Below are 7,895 nucleotides of genomic sequence, written 5' to 3' on the forward strand. Positions count from 1 at the left end.
AGGGACACCTTACTAAGTAAATACACATAAAATATAACATAAATAATAAACATAATAGCATATAAAAATTTAAAAAAGATAAAGTTCTCCTTCCCATTACTTTGATATTTGGAAAAATACAAGAAAAAAATTTAACTTAACTGTTTGTGACTCTTCACTGGTAATTCCTTTTTGGCTAAAAACCTATTTTGGTCCCTTATAATAATTGTTTGTTTCAATTTAGTCCCACTTTTATTTTTGGTCTCAATTTGGTCCCTCATAAGTTAATTGGTTTCAATTTGGTACTTCCGTCCAAATTATTTAAACAGAGTTAACTGTTGGTCACGTGGATGCCACGTAGATGCATACGTGGATACCACGTGGACGCCAAATTATGCGAAAACACCTGGAACCAGAACGAGCCATTCTGGATTCAGAACGACCCGTTCCAAGACTGAGAATAGAATATTCTTTATTAATTTTATTAAGAAATATAAAAATTTTGAAAAATATTTTTTTATGGAAAAAATTTTAAAATTATTTATTTTTATAAAATACAATTATCTTATAAATAGACTACTAATTTTTTCTTTTTCTCTTTCTGTCTGAAGAAATATTTAAGTGTCACTTTATAATTTTTTGCAACTTATTTAAAATTAGAAGAATAAAATGATAAAAATTAATAGGATAAACATAATAAAATTATTAATTTATTTTCTTTTAGTGTCCTCTAAATTTTTACATTCATTTAAAACAAAAATATTTTATATGTTAATTTGAATTAATTTAACGAAGTATCATATGATTTTTAATTTTTTAAATTTTTTTATAAATTTGATCTATACATGAAAAACTTTTTAATTTAACAATTAAATTCTTAAAAATTTGATATAGAACATTAATTATTAAATAGAATAAATCTATCAAGACTTACTCTTGAAGTAAGTAAATTTTTTCTTCATTAAAAATGAAGATAATTTTACCACAAAATAAAAAAACAATTAAACAATAACTGTTTTAGTGATACATTACATTGTCCTTAATTTTACACGCCTAACTGTTTAACAATTGAAGTTATCAATTTTCATTGACAATATTACCAAATTCAGTGTTTGAAATGCTTTGTATCTTGGGTCTTTTTCCTTCCATGATTCACAACTGTGAATAATAATCATCGATCGTTTATGCTTAGCAGTCTGGAACCAGAACGTCCCGTTCTGAAACAGAACGGGCCGTTCTGGTTTCAGGTGTTTTAAAAAAAAATTGGCATCCACGTGGCATCCAAGTGGCATCCACCTATGCATTTACGTGACATCCACGTGGCTACACGGTTAACTCCGTTTAAATAATTTAGACAGAAGTCCCAAATTGAAACCAATTAATTTATTAGGGACCAAATTGAGACCAATTAATTTATTTGGGACCAAATTGAGACCAAAAATAAAAGTGGGACTAAATTGAAACAAACAATTATTATAAGAGACCAAAATAGGTTTTTAGCCTTCTCTTTTCTTTCTTTCTTTCTTTCACTATTTCATCTACTCCCGGAACGTTTTACCTTCCCCATCCTCCTTACTTGTCTATTTATAGGTAGAATATGCAATGATTAGAATTTGTTAAAATTTAATGGCATTTCATTTGGTTTAGTTATATAGGAACTAAATCTTTCTAATTTGTTTATTTATGGATAAAACCTTATCTTTACGTACAGATAAGGTAGCTTATGCACTTCTGAGGCAAGTGCAATCAATTTATTATCTTTTGTTTTGTTTTGTTTTTATTTATTTATTTATTATTATTATTATTATTATTATTATTATTATTATATTATAAGTCTCTATTTTTGATAACGTAAACAATTTCTATTTTAATAATGTAAACTATACATAACGTAATCTTGTAAACCAATTTTCTTTATATAATAAAATGTTTAAAAGATATTTCTTTGTAATTTAGTAAATTTATCATTTCATGATATAATATGTTTTGTACCAACTTCAAAAAATTTATTTATAAAGAGTAAAATTTTCAATTTAATTATAGAAATAATAAAATACTTTCATCAATATAATTAGAATATTATACTAGAGAAAAAAATTAAAACCAATTAAAATTATAATAAAACTAAATACTAAATATCTCCATTTTAATTTGTTGGAAATAAAAGAAATTATAATATATCAAAAATACACATGTATTTATCTATTTATTTTAAATATGGTAATTAAAAATTTTAAAAATATAATTTTAAGAATAAGATAATGATAAGGTAATTTATAATATTGTATTAAGAATTTCAGAATATTACAATTAATGTATGTTTACCGAACAATGTGTCTATTTATTTCTAATATCTATCTATTTTTTTCCCAACCACCTATGTGAAGTTAATGTTACATTTATGAGGACAATATGTTTCTAACGAAATATAAAAAAATAAAAAAAGGGAGAATTTCTCTTGCACAATTTTGTTGACCATCTTCACTATCCATTTCTAATCGTGTGGATTCAATATTCAAATCTGGAATTTTATTTGAATCCATGTTAGTGGAGATGTAATTTTCTTGAGCTTAAAATGAGATATATATAGTGAAGTTATTACAAATCTTTTGGAGGGAAATAGTAATCTTTTTGGGGCAAGCAAATTTTAGATCAATCTTGATAGATACAATATTATTCATCCGTGAATTTTTTTTCTTTCCATAGTATTCATTCAGGAATTAAGATACCTAAAAGACACAATTTACTTAAAGGTGTGATTAAATGGAGTAGGTTACAATTTACATGTGTATTATAATAATCAATGCATTAATTCATGGACTTCTCAAAAGGTGTATAACAATAATAAGTGTACACAAATTAGCAGTCTTAAAACTTGAATGCAACAAAAAAAAATAAAGGGTATAATAGGAAAGTATGTACTAAATATTTTTGAAAACTAAAATATCAATTATTTTCTTAAGTCTCATGCAAAAACCTTAAATGACTATGAAAAAAAACGGAGGGAATACTTAAATATAATAAGTCTTATCTAACATGAATTATTGTTGAGTGTATAATCAATTAGGATAAAATATCAAATTATAACATAATTGTTAGGAATAAAATCTTGGAGTATAAATATTCGATGATCAAAAAGAGCATTTCACAACCACTGACGAGACACGCTTATGACATGAACAGTGAATGATTAAAATATCATGAGTACAACTCACAAGCTCAAAAGAAAGATTTCGATACTCGAACAAATAGTCATGGAGTAGTCTCGAGTAGTTTAAAGGAGGTTACTCACATGACATAAATGACAGGACAGTTATAGTCCACGTGGAACCCACGTATAGTAACCACCCCTTGAAAAATAATGATTAGGCATTTCAAGGAAGTAACTGATGATCGAAAGACGGTTATTGAGGAAGTTAAAAATGGTTGGAAAGATAACACGTGATTCAAAGAATGGGACAGTTACTAATAACACGAGGAACCCAACTGCTATCTAGGCCTTTCTATAAATAGACAGGCCATGCTTAGTTTTAGAGGCCGAAAATTCAATATTTGCACACTCACATGCATCCATTACCTGCATTTATGGCTTATGTGCACGAGATTGCTGAGTATGATTTCTTGGTCACCCTTTTTCTTTCATTTTTCTTAGAGTAGTTCTAGCCTAGTTAGTATAGTATAACATTGTAGTATTGTAGTTATGTTGCTTCTCATAAATCCTTATACATTGTAATTCAACCATTATTGGAAGCAAACAAATTATGATTTATGTTATCAATATATATGTTGTTCATTCGATTCATTTAAATGTTTATATGCATGAATCTCGTTTTATAATAATTATCAAAGAACATCTAGAAATCTTTGTATGCTAAATCACATAAAATTGAACCTCAACTAGTTTAACTTGTTTGGTTATTTACAATGCATATGTATAAGGTTCATTTCAAAAAACTTGTTGCACATTAATAACAAACAGAAGTAAGAGACGTAGGAAAAACTGCTTGATATACATACCTAAATTGAAAACTTTGCTAGTTCAAATAAAAAGAATCCATAAATGAGTTTTACCGCAAACAATAATAAAAAAAATATCAAATTATATTTCTTAATTTACCCATAGGGATTAAGAAAATAAGCATAGTTTGATAGTTTCGTCATAAGATTATATGATGAATTATTATATGAATTACATGTTTGGGAGTAGCCACAACATCCTAGACAATATAACTAAAGAGTTATTTCATAATGAAGAAATAATTAATTAAAGTTATAAAATTTGCAAATTCTATGCATGTTTTACTTCAAAAGTTTTGAATTTACCAAATTATGAATTATCATAACATTAATATTATATTACAAAAATGATATATATTTTATCATCTTATATAGACATTCCAAAAGTTAGTAGGAGTCAAAAATTTTAAATAAGTGAAAGTGAATTTTCGACAAGTGAAATTTGAGAAAATAAGAAAGAATATATGATACTTTTGAATATCACTTTAAAGAAAATATTTGTTAGATGCTATGATATTATGTCACATGCGTAATATTTTTGGTCTTAAAGTTGATAATTTTATCATCCTATATAGATATTTTAAAAGTTAGTAGGAGTCAAAAATTCTAAATAAGTGAAAGTGGATTTTTGACAAGTGAAATTTGAAAAAATAAAAAAGAGTATATAATACTCTTGATCATATCACTTTAAAGAAAATATTTGTTAGATGCTATGAAATTATATTACATGCATAATGTTTTTGATCTTAAAGTTGTCAATTTTATTGAAGACTAATTAAAAATTCTCATCTAAATATTATTTTTGAAAAATATTAAAGGTGAAAGTCAAGGCAAACAAATATATTATTCATTTGAATCATTATAGTATGAATCTATTTCAATTAATAGGAAGTATTACGTATTGTAATACATGGAAGGAAGTGTTTATCTTGAAACATAATTGTCATTAAGCAAAATTGTACTTTTTTTTATCATTTATCTTTTAAATTTAGGTTGAATTTGGTCCTTCTAAACTAATGGTCATTTTTAATATTGGGACACAATTTGGATTCATTTTTTTTTTTTGTCTAATTTAAGACATGAAAATTGTCTCATTAGATTCACTTACATGAACATTATTAAATCTAACTAATGTTTGAATAAAGAAAGAATTATGGACATGGTGAAAATCACATAAATCAATCTAACAAGCATTCAAATTTTTTTTTTTTAAATCCAATTTTAAATTGTTTTGTAGTTGCTTGTGAGATTTTTTACATTATTTCTACCATATTTATATAACCTTTTGAGTTCAAACATCAATTAGATTTCATATTTTTCATACAAATGAATCTAATAAAATAAGTTTTATATCTTAAATTGATAAAATAAAATAATTTAAATTTTTCTCACAAAATTAAAATGATCATTATTTCACATTGGTCAAATTAACCTAAATTTAAAAAATAAAAAACTAAAATAAACATTTTGAATATAAATGATGTAATTTAACCTAAAATTTTAAAGTAAATCAACATTGTATAAGTGTTTATATAACGATGCATGCATCTAAATACTTAAAAATTGTAAAAACACTTATCCACATAAATATAAACCGTTATATAATAAAAACTTATTAAGAAATAAAGAAAATCTTAATTTAGTTGTTTTTTCAAATAGGTCCTAAATCGACGAAAGAATACTAAGTTGTTATTTTTGGGTTACTAATTAAACTTCATATATTTAAGTGTAAAAAATATATTGTAATTGCATAACATAATGTTGTAGTACGAATAATATTTGAAGTTGTAGTGATTAAATGTTTGGTTTTACTGTTTTAGATTAAAGTATCATATAACAAAAACTATTATTTTATTTGTTTGTACCAAAACTAGTAATTTAATTCATGTGCAATGTATTGTATAAATGCTTATTCTATATCACTAAAATTTATAATAAGTAAATAAATATTTTTAAATATATGTTTCTACAGTCTTAAAGTTTGTTATGGTTCTCGTGAGTATATGAGACTTGACTAATCTAAATTATTATACAATAAAAAATATTTTTAAATATATGAATTATATTATAAATAAAATTATAATAATTTTTTTAAAATATATTTATATTTTATATTTACCATAAATAATTTATATAGTGATATGAGGTTATTTTTAACTGATCAATAATTTCTTTTAAAAAAATATTACCTCCTCTGTAGCTTTAAATATTTAAGGTCAATGAATATAAATTAAGAAATATTTTTAAAAAAGTATTCTATATTTAGACAAAAAGGCCCTTATGTAATACATGATCTTTAATGTTGGAAAAGGAAAAAAAAAAGGAGTAGTTAAAAATTTTGTTTGATAGAGAGGAAAAGTTAAAAGAGTTAATTCTTTTTTTATTTAGTTCATAAGTGGAGAAAAAGATTTTAAAAACTAATTTACTTTTATATTCTTATAATTTTAAATTTAATAATGTAACGAGTCGCCATGATCCCTATATTTAGAGGAATCGTGCTAACGAAACTAATCAGCTAAGACAAGATATTAAGTTGGATAACAGAATATACACATAAAGGAAAAGAAATCAAATATTTATATACGAAATATAGTACTATGTATATACAATCATCCAAAATAATATTACCCTAATGCCTGTGAAGCACAAACAAAACAGTTACCCAAAATGGTAACTTTGACACGAGGACAAAACTCCATGTCTCACAGCAGTCATAGCAACCAGCTCCAACCTAATCCTGACCTGCTCCCATACACAGTATGATCATCGTAGTCCATCCACATGGAAACAAAAGGGTAAGCTAGAGTTCAATAAATAATCATACAAGTATAGAATAATAATCTATACTACACAATTATCTAATCATATCGGAAGGGACTTCCCTCTCAATCAATCATCAACCTATCAATCATGAAGTCAAACACCATACACTTCATCATAATAGAAATCATACAATAACAACAACTCATGACAGATATCAATGCATATCAATCATCTAATGCGTCGTTACGCATTCACCTAGGAGATCTCCCTAATAACAGAGTAGTATAAGTGACATCCCATCCTACCGAAACCACCCCAACCGTTTTCACGCCCAATGCGCCCGCTCAGTCATAGCTAACCAGGATATAAATACCCACTTGGTTTTACTCGGATGATGTCACTTACACACTTGGAAGTCCGGTTCCACCGTCAGGTATAATACAACTAGGTACAGGCTTACCACGACCTTGGCATGCATTACCAAGTCACTTGTGGAGTTCGCTCACCGACTATCCGCAAGGAACCACGCACCTTACCCAGTACTTGATTAAGGGAATAACCCTCAACCTCATACCCCGCTCCAACACTAGCTAAGGACTTAGAGGAGACTCACTCAAACCAATGGCCTATCCAAGCCCCACTCCTACCCAAAAGCCAGTGGCCTATCTAAGCACCACTCTCATTTGTATCAGTGGCCTATCCAAGCACCACTCTCAAGAAACTCTATATGAGCTCTTCTAGTTCAAAAACATTTTCCCTCTCCTCAAGCCCTAGGCTAGACACATGCCATAAGGCATCACATGCAACAATGTATCATACATCATACATGGTCAATCCACCATCATGATCAATATCATCCTCATATGAACATACACACATGTCATATCATATTTAAACATTCATATATATCATTACTAAGTATACATATGAATCATACATCACCATACATCATATATCATACATACATACTTCACTCTTAAACATGCGAAAGCATCAATTTCAGTCAACATCACTAAGCATACTTACGCCTGGTGCAGTAAGCTCGCGTCCGACCTAAATCTAACCCGAGAGCTCTAAGACTCATCCACGCCCGGCGAAGTCAACTCGCACTCGGCCTAAACCCAACCTGAGAGCTC

This window comes from Cajanus cajan, chromosome 1 (genome assembly GCF_000230855.2).
Source record: "Cajanus cajan strain Asha chromosome 1, NIPB_CcT2T_4, whole genome shotgun sequence".
Lineage (NCBI taxonomy): Eukaryota > Viridiplantae > Streptophyta > Magnoliopsida > Fabales > Fabaceae > Cajanus > Cajanus cajan.